Source organism: Thalassophryne amazonica, chromosome 5, assembly GCF_902500255.1.
Source record: "Thalassophryne amazonica chromosome 5, fThaAma1.1, whole genome shotgun sequence".
NCBI classification, from domain to species: domain Eukaryota; kingdom Metazoa; phylum Chordata; class Actinopteri; order Batrachoidiformes; family Batrachoididae; genus Thalassophryne; species Thalassophryne amazonica.
Genome location: NC_047107.1, coordinates 125,030,807 through 125,049,422, shown reverse-complemented (window position 1 = coordinate 125,049,422; position 18,616 = coordinate 125,030,807). Strand labels below are relative to the sequence as shown.

Below are 18,616 nucleotides of genomic sequence, written 5' to 3'. Positions count from 1 at the left end.
GTTTTTCAGCATCACTCTGAGACAAGACCTTTCTAATACAAAAGGAAAGATTTTTGCAGATGTAACATACAACAGAATACACTGCCACACGTCTGGGCTTGTTGCAGGAAGAAAAAAAAAAGCTTAGCACATGCATCATGGAGATTAGGAGCAGGTGTGTTTGATGTTACGTGCAGCGTGTTTGTCCGTTTTCTTTCGGTTTCAGAGGTCTGATAGACTGTGAGGACACTGCTGCCTTTCATTTTTCCCAGCTGTCGTTTTGGCCTTTAAAAAACATTTATTTAGTTTTGCCCCCAAAGGTCACAAAGTTGAAGCAGTTCATCAGGTTGGCTCAAAAAGAGCCGAACCTTTTTTTCCTGTCCACAGACGAGCCGCTACATTAAACAGATTTATGAAAAGTGCTCTGTATAAATACAGCGCATTATTAATATTATTTCAGTCCTGGAAATAGGCGCGATGCTGCAGTGCCTGATGGGTGGTCAGGGTCCTTGTTAATACTCTGACAAAGAGAAAATTCAAACCCAATCACTGCTCCTAGCTGTCAGCGGATCGACCAAACACAATTTAGATCACAGAGACCTAAAAATAAACGCTGCTCAGCAAATGTGCGGATTGATCCACAGGAGAAAAGGTTGAATTGAGTTTGCAGCAGGCAGAATTGAGCACTTCACTGTTTAAAAATAAAAATAAATACATTATTAAAAAAAAGACAGCCCTCCCATCGCCTCACTCATGGTCCTACAGATCTGGACAGAAGCAGCACCTTTGGAGAAAGCAGGACTTTAGGACTCCAGCAAACGGATTCTCCTGCCGGCTGAGGTCGCCGGGGAAACGATGGTCAAAAGAAGAATAATGGAGGAGGGCAGAGGCTATCCAGATGTTTGTTTTTCCAAGAACAAGAGAAAAATTAAGCATCTTAGTTGTTTGTAAATGACATACTCTACTAATAATCATTATATATATATATATATATATATATATATATATATATATACACACATACATACATACATACATATATACACACACACACACACACACACACACACAAACCGCAATTCCAATGAAGCTGGGACGTTGCGTAAAATGTAAATTAAAAACAGAATAGAATGATTTGCAAATCCTCTGCTCCAAAACCTGGATGTACCTTTCAGCATTGATGGTGCCATCACAGATGTGTAAGTTGCCCATGCCATGTGCACTAACACACCCCCATACCATCACAGTTGCTGGATTTTAAACTTTGCGTTGGTAACAACTTGGAGGTCTTTTATCCTCGTTTAGCTGGAGGACACGACGTCCATGATTTCCAAAAACTATTTGAAATATGGACTCAGACCACAGCACACTTTTCCACTTTGCATCTGTCCATTCCAAATGAGCTCGGGCCCAGAGAAGGCGGCGGCGTTTCTGGATGTTGTTGATGTACGGCTTTCGCTTTGCATGGTAGAGTTTTAACTTGCACTTGATGTAGAGACGAACTGTGTTAACTTACAATGGTTTTCTGAAGTGTTCCTGAGCCCACACGGTAAGATCCTTTACACAATGATGTTGGTTTTTAATGCAGTGCCACGTGAGGGATCGAAGGTCACGGGCATTCAATGTTGGTTTTCGGCCTTGCCGTTTACGTGTAGAAAGTTCTCCAGATTCTCTTAATCTTCTGATTATATTATGGACTGTAGATGATGGAATCCCTAAATTATTGCAATTTAACAGTGAGAAACATTGTTCTTAAAATGTTGGACTATTTTTTCATGCAGTTGTTCACAAAGTGGTGATCCTCGCCCCATCTTTGCTTGTGAATGGCTGAGCCTTTTGGGGATGCTCCTTTTATACCCAATCATGACACTCACCTGTTTCCAATTAACCTGTTCACCTATGGAATGTTCCACATGTTCTCTGAGCATTCATCAACTTTCCCAGTCTTTTGTTGTCCCTGTCCCAGCTTTTTTGAATGTGTTGCAGGCATCCATTTTAAAATGAGCAAATATTTGCACAAAAACAAAAAAGTCCATCAGTTTTAACATTAAATATCTTGTCTTTGTGGTGTATTCAACTGGATATAGGTTGAAGAGGATATGCAAATCACTGTATTCTGTTTTTATTTACATTTCACACAACGTCCTAACGTCATTGGAATAGGGGTTATATATATATATAAGACGACGAAGAAGAGGAGGAAAACGTTGCCACGAACAGCGGGAGAAGAAGAAAACTAGAAGGGTGGAAATGAGAGTGGGGACTTTGAATGTTGGTAGTATGACTGGTAAAGGGAGAGAGCTGGCTGATATGATGGAGAGGAGAAAGGTAGACATTGTGTGTGCAAGAGACCAAATGGAAGGGAAGCAAGAGCATCCGCGATGGGTACAAGTTGTTGTACCATGGTGAGGACAGGAAGAGAAATGGTGTTGGGGTCATTTTAAAGGAAGAGTATGTTAAAAGTGTGTTGGAGGTTAAGCGAGTGTCTGACAGGGTGATGAGTGTGAAGTTGGAAATTGAAGGGGTGATGATGAATATCATCAGTGCATATGCCCCACAGGTAGGTTGTGAGATGAAGGAGAAAGAAGATTTCTGGAGTGTGTTAGATGAGGTGGTGGAGAGTGAACCCAAGCATGAAAGAGTGGTGATAGGAGCAGACTTCAATGGGCATGTTGGTGAAGGGAACAGAGGTGATGAGGAAGTAATGGGTAGATATGGTATCAAGGATAGGAATGGGGAAGGACAGATGGTAGTTGATTTTGCAAAAAGGATGGAAATGGCTGTGGTGAATACCTACTTTAAGAAAAGGGAGGAGCACAGGGTAACATATAAGAGTGGAGGAAGGTGCACACAGGTGGACTACATTCTTTATAGGAGATGCAAGCTAAAAGAAATCACAGACTGTAAGGTGTTAGCAGGAGAGAGTGTCACTGGACAGCATAGGATGGTTGTTTTCTAGGATGACTTTAGAGGTAAAGAAGAAGAAGAGAGTGAGCTCAACAAAGGATCAGATGGTGGAAGCTGAAGGAGGAAGACTGTTGTGTGAAATTTAGCGAGCAGGTGAGAGTAGCACTAGTTGGAGGGGAAGCAATTTTGGACAACTGGAAAAGTACTGCAGCTGTGGTGAGGGAGACAGCTAGGGCAGTACTGGGTATGACATCTGGACAGTGGAAGGAAGACAAGGAGACTTGGTGGTGGAATGAAGAGGTCCAGGAAAGCATAAGGAGAAAGAGGTTGGCAAAAAAGTTTTGGGATAGTCGGAGAGATGAAGAAAGTAGACAGAAGTACAAGGAGATGCGGTGTAAGGCGAGAAGAGAAGTGGCAAAAGCAAAGGAAAAGGCATATTGCGAGCTGTACAAGAAGTTGAATAGTAAGGAAGGAGAAAAAGACTTGTACCAATTGGCCAGACAAAGGGACAGAGCTGGAAAGGATGTGCAGCAGGTTAGGGTGGTAAAAGATGCACATGGTAATGTGCTGACAAGTGAGGAGTGTGTGCTGAGAAGGTGGAGGGAATATTTTGAAGAGTTGATGAATAAAGAAAATGAGCGAGAGAAAAGGCTGGATGATGTGGTGAGAGTAAATCAGGAAGTAAAAGAGATTAGCAAGGAAGAAGTGAGGGTGCTATGAAGAGGATGAAGAGTGGAAAGGCAGTTGGTCCAGATGACATTCCAATGGAGGCATGGAAATGTCTAGGAGAGATGGCAGTAGAGTTTCTAACCAGATTGTTTAATAAAATCTTGGAAAGTGAGACGATGCCTGAGGAGTGGAGACGAAGTGTGCTGGTTCCTATTTTCAAGAACAATGGTGATGTGCAGAGCTGCAGTAACTACAGAGGCATAAAGCTGATCAGCCACAGCATGAAGTTATGGGAAAGAGTAGTAGAAGCTAGGCTTAAAAAACAGGTGAAGATCTGTGAGCAGCAATATGGCTTCATGCCGACAAAGAGCACTACAGATGCAATGTTTGCTCTGAGAATACTGTTGGAAAAGTACAGAGAAGGACAGAAAGAGTTACATTGTGTGTCTGTGGACTTAGAAAAAGCATATGATAGGGTGCCAAGAGAAGAGCTGTGGTATTGTATGAGGAAGTCTGGAGTGGCAGAGAAGTATGTTAGGGTAGTGCAGGACATGTACAAGAATAGTGTGACAGCGGTGAGATGCGCAGTCGGAATGACAGACTCATTCAAGGTGGAGGTGGGATTACACCAAGGATCAGCTCTGAGTCCTTTCTTGTTTGCAGTGGTGATGGACAGGTTGACAGATGAGATCAGACAGGAGTCCCCATGGACTATGATGTTTGCAGATGACATTGTGATCTGTAGTGAGAGTAGAGAGCAAGTTGAGTCTAGTCTGGAGAAGTCAATCAATCAATCAATTTTTTTATATAGCGCCAAATCACAACAAACAGTTGCCCCAAGGCGCTTTATATTGTAAGGCAAGGCCATACAATAATTATGTAAAGTGAAGTGGAGATATGCTTTGGAGAGAAGGGGAATGAAAGTCAGTAGAAGCAAGACTGAGTACATGTGTGTGAATGAGAGGGAGCCCAGTGGAATAGTGCAGTTACAAGGAGTAGAAGTGGTGAAAGTAGATGAGTTTAAATATTTGGGGTCAACTGTTCAAAGTAATGGAGAGTGTGGTAGAGAGGTGAAGAAGAGAGTGCAGGCAGGGTGGAGAAAGGTGGCAGGAGTGATTTGTGACCGAAGAATATCAGCAAGAGTGAAGGGGAAAGTTTACAAAACAGTAGTGAGACCAGCTATGTTGTATAGTATAGAGACAGTGGCACTAACAAAAAGACAGGAGGCAGAGCTGGAGATGTTGAGATTCTCTTTGGGAGTGACAAGAATGGACAAGATTAGGAATGAACATATCAGAGGGACAGCTCAGGTGGGACGGTTTGGAGACAAAGTCAGAGAGGTGCGATTGAGATGGTTTGGACATGTGCAGAGGAGGGACCCAGGGTATATAGGGAGAAGGATGCTGAGGATGGAGCCACCAGGCAGGAGGCGAAGAGGGAGACCAAAGAGGAGGTTCATGGATGTGCTGAGAGAGGACATGCAGGTGGTTGGTGTGACAGAGGAAGATACAGAGGACAGGGTGAGATGGAAACGATTGATCTGCTGTTGCGACCCCTAACGGGAACAGCCGAAAGACAAAGAAGAAGAAGATATATATATATATATATATATATATATGACAGAGAGAGATTTAATATTTAACTTTTAGGGTCCCTCTTAGCCATGGCCCCTAGAACCATCTTTACACTCTCTCCACTCCACCCACCCAATATGTCACCCTTAACAACTGACCTCAACTGGTTGGAGAGCACGTTAAAACACACAGCTGCCAGTCGCCATGAGGCCCAGCAGCTCTGATATGTGCTGGTGGGGTACTTGAAAATTAGTACCATTCAATTTGGGTCAGAAGTGAGCGGCTCGGCCAAGCACACCCGCTAATCAGTGAGCGTTTAAATAGCTGACAGCGGTCAGACGACGGCCTGTAATGTGCTGCACAAGAGGGCGAATGAAAGTGGAATAAAAAAAGCTCAATAACTGTTCCAGTCTGTGACCTGCTGGAAGGAAAAGAAAATACACATAAATGTATTCAACTGAAAATAAAAAGAATATAAACAGACATAAACACATAAAACAGACACAAAGAGCAGCTCACATATTTAATGATCATTAAAGAAAATTAACCAGAGCAGCAGTCTGTTTCTATTAAACCATCACATTTGCAGGTTTTTTTTTTAATTTGCCGAACCTGTACGCAGAGGAATCAGTTTTTCTGTGTATGATATGGTTTTGGGACTTTCTCTGAGAAGACACAGATTCAACAGAGGACCTGAGGCACGATGGTGCAGGTGCAAATCCCCAGAAACCGCAGCCTGAAGTGGATGAGACGCCAGTCCATCACAGGTTACATCCCCAGCCAAGGCCAGTACCCAGTGACAGCTGGAATGGGAAAGAACAGGCAGCTCCAGGCAGGGGTTTACAGAAAACCCACTCACACTAACCAATATCTGCTCTTTGGCTCAAACCACCCCCTTGATCACAATCTCGGGGTGATCAGGACTCTTCAACACAGAGCCCTACAGGTGCCCACAACTGCAGAGGGAAGGGCTAAAGAACAACAACTTGTCCGGAAAGCCCTCACAGTATGTGGGTACCCACGTTGGTCCCTGGACAAAGTGCAGAAGTCCCAGAGAACAAAGAGACCAGACAGACAGGAGACAGAGACAAGAAGAAGAGGAGTGTATCTCCCTTATTTAGCAGGAGTAGGGGAAAACTACAGAGGATCTTCAGACAGTACAAAATCCCAGTTTACTTTAAACCTTTTAACACCTTGAGACAGAAATTAGTTCACCCTAAGGACAGGATCCCTAGTTACAAACAGAGCAATGTGGTGTAACGAACACTACATAGGTGTGTGAGAGAGGGCACCGGTGGACGTCTGCAGTTCATCGCCATCTTAAAGACACTAACCACACGTTTGAGGACAAGGAAATTAAAATCTTAGCCAGAGAAAAGAAATGGTTTGAGAGAGGGGTGAAGGAAGCATTGTATGTGTAATAGTTGAAACCCAGCCTTAACCGGGGAGGGGGTCTGAGACACACTTTGTCCCCTGTTTGCAATGGGGTACTCAGGTCAAAGCAGTTTCAGTCTTTTGTTCATGGTAATGAGTCATTCACGTCGTCAGGAGAGGTGTCAGTCCCGTCGTTAGGAGGGACAGCTGCCCTGTCACCTCCCCTGCTTACTAGAGCACAATAGGTGCTAATTAGAGCAATTGTTAGTCCCTAGCCAATTAAGGCTGGTTAAAAACTCCAGCATTTGCTGGCTTCTGTTATTCTTGTCTACAAGAGTCAAGACAGAAGTCAGACTACCAGAGCAAGAAATTTAGCTGAGGAAGCTTTTGCGATTAGAAGCGAAATGTCCTCATGTCAAGCAACCCAGTCTGGGCGAAGATTCAAGCTTCTCTACTAGCTAGAAGGATGGAGACAATGCAGAAGGTCTACATCTGGGGTGGCCCAAACCCTTATCCAGAATTTAAGGAAAAATGTGTCTTTTGACTTAATTATGAAGTCATTCATACCAATCACTCACAAATATTTTGCAGGGAAACATGACTATCGAGTGTCAATTTCTCTGTTGTGTGTCGAGTTTCCCAATAAACATATCTGAAACAAATATTTTAAAAATCCCAAATTAATGAGCCGATAATACAGAAAAATGGGTGAGTTATACTCTGGAAAATACGGTACCATCTAGGCTTCTTATTTGTTGAGATATACAAAACAGCGTTTTTCACACTATGCTTTTCCTTGACCTTTGGCCAAACTACTCCAAAGTCTAATCACCTCTAGATATCTATCCAAGTAATTTTCTCATCAAGTCTGAAGGAAAACAGCAATGTTACTACTTTCAAAATAAAAATTCCAGGATTGTTCAGCCTCAGCGAGGAAATCGGTGTCAAAGAAAAAATAAATCCAATCTGTCCAGAGGCACACTGGTGTCAAAGATCCTGTTCAGAATGCAGTTAGCAATCAGGCTCAAACCGGACAGGTTTTGTTTACTTAATCTGAACATCACAAATCGGACTTAAGATGGATCGTTTTCTGTCCCGTCCACCTCCAAGAGGCCGTTTTGAGTGGGATCTGCCAAGATCTGAATACAAATGTGGCTAGAATCTGGCTAGCTTGGGGATCATGATGTCAAACGTCCTCGCTACGTCCACGGGTCGACGACTCTGTGGGGGGTGCTCAGTGCAGCTGCAACGGCAAGGACACCAAACAGCACTCTTAACGCTGCAGCGCCATCTTCTGTCCAAGAAAATCCACCAGGTGTGCCCCGACGTCCACACACACACACACACTCTGACGTCCAGATCCAAACACATGCATGGCTTGAATTAGGACTGAGCAGGATCGAGTTTGGATGTGTGTGTCAGATGATCCGCATTTGAAAAACAGGTCTGAACACTATCTGGCTAGAAAGACATCCAGCTCAAGCTGGTTTGCCAAATCCAGTCTGAATGGGGTCAAAGAGTCCTTCCAATTTGTGTTTGACATAAATTTTTCATATATATATATGATTTGGTCCAGGTAAAAATAAAACCATTTCTCTCATCAGGTCCTCAGACGGCCCGTGTGAGTTTGCCAACAGAACACTTGTCTAAAACAAATTCTGCTGAGCAGTGACACGGCGAGCTGCTCCGGTCAGGCTTCCAGCGGAGGTGAAATCTTACGTTTCATTAGCAGTTTCCCTCCACACCCCTCCAGCAGCTGAGACATTCCACAAACACTTAGCCTGCCAGCCATCAGCACAGAGAGGCCTTTGAGCGAAGCGGGGAGCGGACCGAGGGAGGATCACTGGACCGGGGCGGGCTGCACACTCAAACATGCCAAAGAGTGTTTTTTTAAATTCCTATTAAAGTTTGTGGACAAGGACAGATATAGGACCATCTGTGTGAGGACGAGAGCTCTGCTAATGGAGCGAAGCGCAGGGGAAAAACCTCACTTAACTGCTAAACACGTGTTTTTATTCCATTTACAGAACAAAAACTCTATTCATGCCTCTTAGTATGAAAGCAGCTGGCAGTGCCTGGCCTGGGGCACGGACGGCGTGCCAGCACCACACTGCACAGGCCAACAGGTGGACCGACATGCACGCCAATCGCTTGGAGCCGCTACTTCCTTTTCTTGTGGTCCTACACCGACTCTGAGATGGAGAGGTTGCATTCCTTGGCTTCCTCAAACACTAAACCTCAGGTGTTGATATACAGGTACAATGGGCGCCCTGACCGGGCTTCCTGAACCAACCTGAAGTAGTCACAAGTCAGCAGTTACCCATGAACGTGGAACAACACCATTACACTCCCGCTGGAAGCTCAACCACTCCAGCAAACAGTGTAAACCTTCATCACCTTTCTCACGGGTACGCTATGTCCCAAGTTAACTCTACTGTGTGTCACGTTTCAAAAGTAGTCCGATAGTGCAGAACTCCACAAACACCCTAAAGGCTTGTTGTAATTATACGTGGTCCTAAATAGTCCCCTAGGCCAGCTGATGCTGGTATCACCAGATAAGAGTCTGCAACTCTCCCAGACAGGACTCCAGTCCATCGCCAGTTACTTCTCCAAGGCTGGTGCCCGTTTACAGCCGGCTGAACTTGGCTAATGTCAGATTAATGTCCGATTTGCTCAGTATGGTGCCAACATGTTGATAACTTTTAATTATGAATACGGTTGGGTATCGAGAACCGGTTCTTTTCGGGTATCGTTAAGAAATGATTCGATCCACAGACACCAATAGTCTTTTTGCTTAATGATTCCCTTATCGGTCCTTCAGAGTGGGTGTTGTTTTTGAGGGTGTTTGTCAGGAAAATGATCATTCCTCTACGTTTGAATACAGACCCTGCAGCGGCTCTAATCAACCGTTTCTGCAGTGCGACTCCACTTTGAAACATGAACCAATGAAGCAATACTTTGATCTGCTGGCCCGTCGGTTCTTTGATTCGCTGCTCTTCAGAAGCGGCAAGTCCGCTTCTTAACCCATCAGAAAGCCATTAAAATATGTCAATCGTGAGTCACTTTTGTGTGGATTAAAGTCACTAACTGGGACTCTTGTCTTGTTGCAGTCAAGAAACGAGAATCGTCTTCTGTTCTGTTTACACAGCTTCAAACATTGCGCGGCTCTCTGCTGAGACAGAGTCCGATCAGAATTAATAATTTCAAAACGAATTGCCGCTTTAAATAAAATGACACCTCTTTCCAAATGCTGTAATACAGACAATAAACTACAATCGACGAACATTTTTTTTCCTCCCAAAATGAGACGTCCTGCATCCTATATGAATTACATCCTGATGTGCAGCACAGCCAGCTGCAAGAGCTCAGCTCAGAGGTATTAGAAAGACATTCATGCCAATAATGTCTGAAAGGAAATGCTTTTGACAAAAACTACAGATTTTGTTTATTTCTATTTGTGTCCAGAGATCAAGGATCCACCATGTAGAGTTTATTATGTCCACAGTTTAAGGCTCCAGTGACCAATTTCACATTTATTTACTTTAAGACTCAATAAAAAGTTGTTGACATAGAAAACCTGTAAAAGCTACTTTTAGTACACAGAAAATTCACAAGAGGTATCAATAAGGGAATCGGATTGATAAGCGGAATCAATAATGGTATCGATAAATAAATCTTATCAATACCCATCCCTAATTATGAAGACACTTGGATACCGTTTGAGGTGTTGAAACGGTGAAACAACACCTCACACCTTGTGTCACAATTTGCAGCACTCTGCTCGATACAGTTTAAACATAAAAGGTTCTGTGTGATGATGACTACGGTGACACGCACACGCCCAACTGACTGTGTGGTATAGTGCCACTATCTGGCAACAAAACAATAGGGCTTAATGTAAACTAAACAAAAAAGCTTTTGAAAATAGGCATATATCAGACATGAGGGACAAATATAACACTTTGTGGAACCTGAGGTGTGACCTTGCAGCAGTATTTATTATTATTAAAAAGGAAGTGAGATAAAGTTCCCCGGCCAATCATCATAAATCGAGCGCCAATCTCGGCATACAGCAGTAAAACAAAAGGACAGGAAGCCCAAAACTGGAAGCTTCAAAAGGGACAGTTTTAAGACTTCTGTTAAAGTGACTGCCATCGCCAAACGTCAAGTGAAATACTATTCCACAACAGAGCATCCTGATATCTGAAGGTATTCATTCTTCATTCTACTTTGGGAAACTTTAGGAATTACAAGTACCATATCCACATGCTGGAACAGTGCCCCCCCCCCCCCCCCCAAATATCCGTCCACCACTTTTTTTAATGAAAAATTTGTGAAACACATTTAATTAATTTACTATTAACGTTGATTAAATGGTTAAAACTGTAAAATTAATTAATTTTGTGACACCCCCCCCCCCCCCCCCACAAAAAAGCAAAAGCAAAAAAAAACAAAAAAACAAGATTTTTCAGGATATTTTTTCTTGTTGTTTCCTCGTCTCACCTGTGACGTTGTCATCAGCGATGTTGATCTTTCCCAGAGATCCGTAAATGTTCTGGGTGACCCACAATAGCCTTTTGTTTTGCAATGTTGAATTTATTTATTTTTATTTAAATCAGTGGTAATCACATGACAATGCCGTCAATTTGAGAGTTGCACACAAGGCAGAAGAGATCTGGGACTAAATGTCAGAGTTATATGTGATTTTGTTTTTATTTGTGATGAAATCAGACATTTTATTGAAGTGTTCGGGGAGGTGGGTGTTCTGATGAATGCCCACTCTCTTTGTGCGTCTGCCCACCCCTCCTTTAGACAGAATTTTGCTCCAAACACTGAGGGAGTTCCAATGCACACGTGTGGTACACCGGTGATCAGGGAGCAAAGTCTAATGGGACAATAAGGAACTATGAGTTCTTTATAGTAAAGATAAACCCTGAGCATTAACAGCTAAACATGTAAAAGGTCAACTTTTTATGTGAGTAACCCACAAATGAGGGTATGGATTGTACTCGTGCCTGCACTTACATGTGGTCCATGCCTGTTTAGTCCTTGTACGCCATTAATAGGAGACCTAGTGCCCATTGATAATTGTGTTCTAGTAGAGACAACTGCAATCATTAAACATATATGCTGTCTCTATTGTTTGAAACTGAGATAAAGACAACATATGTTAATGGTTTATGAAGCCCAAATATCTCCCGGGTGAGTTTGACCCAAAGAAACCAGAGGGTCCCAAAAATGAAACATGATACAAGGATTAAAGAGAGAAAGTTAGTTTAAAGCTACAGTGTGTAGGGTTTAGGGGTGTTTGAGCATAAATGGAAACTTGCATCAACAACCATCTGTTCATTAGTGTATAATTACCAGCAACTATGAATCAATGCATTTTCATAAGCTTAGAATGAGCCCTTCATATCTACGTGGGAGCGGGCCCCTCATGGAGGCTGCCATGTTGCGCCGCCATGCTTAAAAGGGACGCACTTTCTCTTCCTTTGGCATTTTTGCAGCACAGCAAAATGACTGAAGAAACTACAGTGCAAAGGGCCCTGTGGGTTACTGGCTCAATTACCCAAGGCAAAATGGCCATTTTCAGCATAAAGATGGCTGCCATTTCCAAACGAACAAACCTATGCAAATAATTTGGGATGGGAACAAATGTCAATGACCAATACTGTGCCCTTGTTAAATTAAAAGAAACGTTATTGGACAGTTTTTGAGAAAAATAAGCCCAAATACCCAAATTGGCTATTTTTGGCATAAAGATGGCCACCATTTCCAAACAAATGAATCTATGACTATAATTGTTTGACATGAAATATTCAACAACCCATATTATGCCCGTGACAGATTAGAGAAACGTTAGACAGTTATTGAGGAAATTGCCTTTAATTGCTCAAAATGCCTATTTTCAGCAGAAAAATCTACAAATATGACTTGTTAGACGGGAACAATGTCAATGACCCATATTACGCCCCTTGCCAAATTAGAAAAAGATTATCAGACATTTCTTGAGAGATCACAGTAAATGGATGCCAATGACTACAACGGACACCGTACCACGATGTAGGGTTACTGACCGCTAGAGGAATCACTGGCTGTCCTGTTATACATCATCTACAGTTGCTAGTGCAGGCTAACACGTTTGAGAACCCATATTTTTTGTGAAAAGGAGGCTCATACATGTTGTTTATAATAAAAAAGCCAATAGAGCATGAATCCCTGTCGCCAAAGAAGTGGAAACATGAAGGGAAACAAAATCGTAACAGGCGACGGAAAAATACACTCTGCGACCTCACCACTGGATGACAGTAAATCCTGCACACTGTCGCTTTAATATCAAAAGGATTCATAAGTTTCATAGCTTACACACCTAAAAAACTCTTTACTGAAACCATCCCAGACAGATTTGTCTGTCAACCTACAAAAACTGTGCTACTGTGCAACATCCTGGCCATGGCAAGCTCAGCTAAATGCATCCTGAAAGACAATCCCCCAGTTTTTACAGAAGGATTATGATTAAAGTAGCGGGGGATTTATTTCTTCCGTTCTGGCTGACCTGCTCCTCCAGGTCGCTCCCAGCATAATAAATAAAGCATGAACTCGTCCACACCCAGACCTTTCTCCAGCCACAGCAGACAGCTGGCCACAGGCACACCAGCCACATGACGATAATTAACAATAGCAAAGTAGACCATCAGAGAGTCAGCAGCACCGTCCACAGCCACGCTCCACAACTGACCCACATAACCACAAATACTGAGACTATTCTCACTTTTCTATTCATGGCTAATAGTCCCTTGAGGTGTGTTGATTTTAGACTGTTTTTGCACAAAACAATCCAGCTGGAGAGCAAAGTTTGCACAGTAAAGTCTGCTTTGGGCCAGTGTGCATCTAACGCTGAGTCAGACAGGCCGCAAAACTACAAGGCAGGTACTCAGGTGATGATTTCTTCACCATCTGAAAGTCAAGTTTCACTGCAACAGGTCTGGATCTGCACAGAATTACACTTGTGGATTGTGTGTAAGGAGCTATGCATGACGGACAGGCTTTGGAGGAATTAAGGTTTGAGAAATCGATCAAAAGTTGAAACTGCCCCAATCTTGCCACATAGGAGAGGAAGAAGAAGACAAAAGAAAATCCATCTCAAAATCCCAATCAAGACCAAAGTCTTCACGGTCTACAGCGCACAGTGCGACTACCTTCGGGGCGTGTCAAACTCCACTTTTCCTTTTACACAGCATGTAATCTGAGCGCAAAGTAGGACGTAGAACACAAAAGGGTTGTATTTAGTCAATTAGTCATGGGCATGTTTGGGGTAGAACTTGAAAAAAACTCATTAGAAACGGGCACGGTGCCGCTCAGTGAATGCCAGATGTTTTCTGGTAAGTGAAAGGATCTGCGCATATCGTGTAAAGATGCGTTCGCGAAGAGCAGCGCTGTATGTACTGCTTTGAAGCTCAGCCTCGGCCCTAAGGCCCCCTACCCAAAAAAAAAAATAAAAAAATAAAAAATAAAACAGGCCTTGGCCTTGTTGCTGGATGCTTTCATCTTGAGGCTTCAAAGCCTTTGTTATCTCAAGAATACTAATAGACATTTTCAAGGCATATGGAAATGTGTAGATTTTAAGTATAATTTACATAACTAAAAAACCGCACAAGACAGAACACTACTCCTACTGGGAGCAACTAACATTTTTGAAGTTAATTTCATATATACATGTTTTAGCTGTAAACGTGTTGTGGGTTGTCCCTTGGTCGGTGTCTTGGTCCTATTTTGTGGTGTGTCCTTTGTGTGTGGTTAGTTTCTGTCTGTGTTCACTCCCCTGTCCTGGTCTGTTCTCTGTATTTGTCACCCTGCTGGTCTGTCTTCTGCCAGTCTCTGTAGTTTTTTGGTCCTGGTCCTCATCACCTGTCCTCGTCTTTGTGTGTTTTGTCATTTTTTGTCTTCACTATGTGTTCTTTGGTTTATCATGTTTTGTTTCCCTGTTTGGTACTATGTTCACTGTTGAGTTTCCATATTGGTTTTCTGCATTCGCCTTCTTGGTTGGTAATTATGTCTGAGTGTGTATTATTAGTTTGTGTCTTTTGGTTCCACTACCCCAGACTTTGGTTTAGTTCTGTATCACTTTGTATGTGTTAGTTCTGTCTGTTTATTCACGTTTTTTTTCTTTAGTTCCAGTTTTTGGTAATGTCACGTTCTGCACCTGTCGCATACTTTGTGTAAATACTCAGGTTTTGTGATATGTCAGTGATTGTTACTTTGTTTGTGTTGTATAGTCCGTCTTATTTTTCCTTATAACTATAATGTTACCAGTCATTATAGTTTGCAGGTCTGGATTCTATTTTTTCCCTCCGGATTCTCTGTTCAATTATTGGACTTTGTTTACAAGTATTTTGGACTTTTTGCATTCATGCTATTGCTGGTTGGTGTTTTGGTATTTGGAGAATAAATCACCGGTATTAAATCATACTGTTGTGTGTGGGCCGCCAGAAGAGGAGGTACTGCTGGCCCACCACCAGTGGGCACCCTGCCTGAAGTGCGGGCTTCAGGCACGAGAGGGCGCTGCCGCCACGGACACAGCCGGGGGTGACAGCTGTCACTCATTACCTCTTGACAGCTGTCACCCATCAACTCAACATCATCTCACTCCATAAAGACCAGACGTCATCTCCACCTCGTTGCTGAGATATCATACTTCATTGGAGGTAATATCCTCAGCCGTTTTACAATATTGTTTGTATATTGTGAGTGTTTGCAGGAGTACCGGTACCGCTGTCAGTGGAAGCTGAGAGAGCGCTAGAAGGCACTCTTTTCCCCTGAGGAATCTTCAGTACTCTGCAAGTTATTGAGTGAGAGGTGGAGGTGGCATTCCCACCGCTGTTGTTACTGGGTGTACACACACCCACACTTGACTGTCTTTGTTCTCGCCAGCAGTACCAGATCCGACAGTCGGGGACGGTGATCACCTGGGAATTCGGGACTTGGCGGCTCCAGTATTCACCAGGTTCTGTGGTGGCGGAAATCGTGTGGTTCCGGCTCTTCTCAGGACGGACGTCTTCTATCCTCGAGCCTGCTCACACGTCACCTTTGTGATTGACTGTAATTATATTCTGAGATTGTCTGTATATTCGTTGTGCACATTTCACAACATTAAATTGTTACCTTTTGGCTCATCTATTGGCCGTTCATTTGCGCCCCCTGTTGTGGGTCCGTGTCACTACACTTTCACAACACATACTTCCCGTCTTGGCTGCCTGAATATTGGGTTCAATTCATAACTGTGACAGCTAACATAACAAAAAGTCCATATTTTGTATGATTTACCATCTTTGTATGATTCCCCCCCCCCCCCCCCCCCCCTTTTTTCTTGTTTTTTAACATCTTAGCCTTGACTGAGCCAAAGTCTTGGCCTGAGCCTTAAGGGCCAAAGTCTTGTCCTTGGGGACTAAACCCATTGCTTTTATTTTACCAAATAAACAATGCCAAAAATCTTTTTGGCTGTTGAAAATGGTGTCATTGCATTGTTTGTCCAGTAGAGGGTGGTCTGGTGGCATTGTTCACAATGCTGTTGAGCACGACTTAGACCCCCGTCACCCCTTGGCCACAGATTAGCTACAAAAGACAGAGACAAAGTGACAAGCAGCTGCCATTCATTTTCAGTCAAGGTTGGCATTTTACAGTGACGAGAGGTCATTATGCTGCCAGCTAGATGGGGCCAACACAGAAGTGGAATTCCTCCGCACGTCGGTCTCAATGTGCCGAAAAAGTGCACGTCTTCTGCAATTGCTGTGCTAGTCAGAGGACATCCCGGATAAAACACAGCGTCCAGTTTGGAATTCCTATTCCTATTCATATTAATTTTCCGAACGGTGTCCACCTGGAGGTCTCTCACAGTTTCTGGAAAAAAATTGATGCAGCAAAGATCCAAACGACGAGAGGGGTGGACCACTGCTCACACAAAGCCTGCTCACAGGCTTTGTGACGCAACCGACAGGTGTGAAAAAACTCACGCATGCGCACGAAGGTTCAAGCTTGGCTGATGCAATCACACGTGATTCAAATCCATATGGTTTTTGCAAAAAATAAAAAGGTCCGATACTTTTTGGACAGACCTCGTATCAGTATTGTGATTTTATTTACTTCCCAGTATCAGTATCAACCCCTAAAAAAAAAAAAAATCTACATTGATCGGGTCCTTCCTCCTGAAAAGATCACCCATTCCACAAGGTTTCCTTAAGATCAGGTGAAAATGTGACAAGAAACTGATCAAAACTACAATGTGCAAAACAGTAAAGAAATTGTTCAGAATTAGATCCCAATCACCACCAAACTGTAACGGGTTCTTCCTCATTAAGCCCTGGTCCCACCAAATAATGAAGGATGAATAATGAGCCACATAGCATGTTTTTATTTTGGTACAAGTCCAGTGATTCAACAATCGTGGGAGAATAGTGGCTCTGAGAGGCAGAATATTTGGCTAACAAGGCTCATCTCTGAGCGTGGCGACAATTTCAAGAAGTTCAAAATTTAGCAACAGCAGCGTGGGGCAGTTTGTGTTTGAGGTTCTACGGGGACAAACATGGATTTTAGAGGCATGTAGTGAGGGCAAGGCTGTTAAAAACCCATTATCTGAGCACCTGGCAGCTACGAGGACTGGACAGGCTATTTTGTCTCCGCCCTCTTGCGCACTACAATCCCACCTGCTTTGTGCGCCGGACGCTGTATATATAAAATAATTATTTTGTAACAGATTAATCATTTTCTGTCAGAGTTTGGATGTTGAAAACACCTGTAATCACTTCTGGAATCACAGAGGACATTTGAAGCTTTTTCCTGTCTCTGTCTCATGCGCTGAGGTGGAGAACATATTTGGAAGAGCCTAAAAGGTAATTATTTGTAAAGTTTATTTTGTAATAGCTTGGTAAAACAGTTGCATGTTCATTCCTTCTTCATAAGCAGCTGTAAAAGTATGTTTATGATAGATTTGCGAATGCGAGCTCACAAAAGAGTGATTTTGCAGACAATAATAGATGAACACAAAGTTTGTGTTTGGTGTCAAAATGACTGTAAGCCGCAGAAGAAATAAAACCGGTGAGAAGAAGCGCAGAGGCAACTGTTCAGGAACATGTGGTTCGGTTCTAGCTCCTCTGGTTATGGATGTGTTTTGTGTTGTGGGTTTTTTTTGGGGGGGGGGGGGGATATGATCCACACAGTTGCGGGTGTGTAAAACAATGTCGGACTCTGTAGTTTTCTCTGGGCCCCTCCCCAATCAGACCGGGAGTGACATGTTTAGCCGCATGTTCTCCTTGAATTGCTGGCTGTCTGAGTGGTGTCCAAAAAATGAGGTGGGCTTCATAGATAATTGGCAAAGCTTCTGGGGAAAACCTGGTCTTGTTAGGAGAGACGGCAGCCATCCCACTTTGGATGGAGCAGCTCTCATTTCTAGAAATCTGGCCAATTTTCTTAAATCCTCCAAACCGTGACTATCCAGGGTTGGGACCAGGAAGCAGAGTTGTAGTCTTACACACCTCTCTGCAGCTTCTCTCCCCCTGCCATCCCCTCATTACCCCATCCCCGTAGAGACGGTGCCTGCTCCCAGACTACCACTAACCAGCAAAAATCTATTTAAGCATAAAAATTCAAAAAGAAAAAATAATATAGCACCTTCAACTGCACCACAGACTAAAACAGTTAAATGTGGTCTATTAAACATTAGGTCTCTCTCTTCTAAGTCCCTGTTGGTAAATGATATAATAATTGATCAACATATTGATTTATTCTGCCTAACAGAAACCTGGTTACAGCAGGATGAATATGTTAGTTTAAATGAGTCAACACCCCCGAGTCACACTAACTGTCAGAATGCTCGTAGCACGGGCCGGGGTGGAGGATTAGCAGCAATCTTCCATTCCAGCTTATTAATTAATCCAAAACCCAGACAGAGCTTTAATTCATTTGAAAGCTTGTCTCTTAGTCTTGTCCATCCAAATTGGAAGTCCCAAAAACCAGTTTTATTTGTTATTATCTATCGTCCACCTGGTCGTTACTGTGAGTTTCTCTGTGAATTTTCAGACCTTTTGTCTGACTTAGTGCTTAGCTCAGATAAGATAATT

The 18,616-nt window shown here is 43.1% G+C and overlaps 1 protein-coding gene across 1 annotated transcript in view; it reads right to left on the bottom strand.

Annotated features, from left to right (window-relative positions):
- Positions 1-18,616, bottom strand: part of si:dkey-91m11.5 (PH_BCR_vertebrate and RhoGAP_Bcr domain-containing protein) — a 117,275-nt gene that overhangs the window by 79,717 nt on the left and 18,942 nt on the right.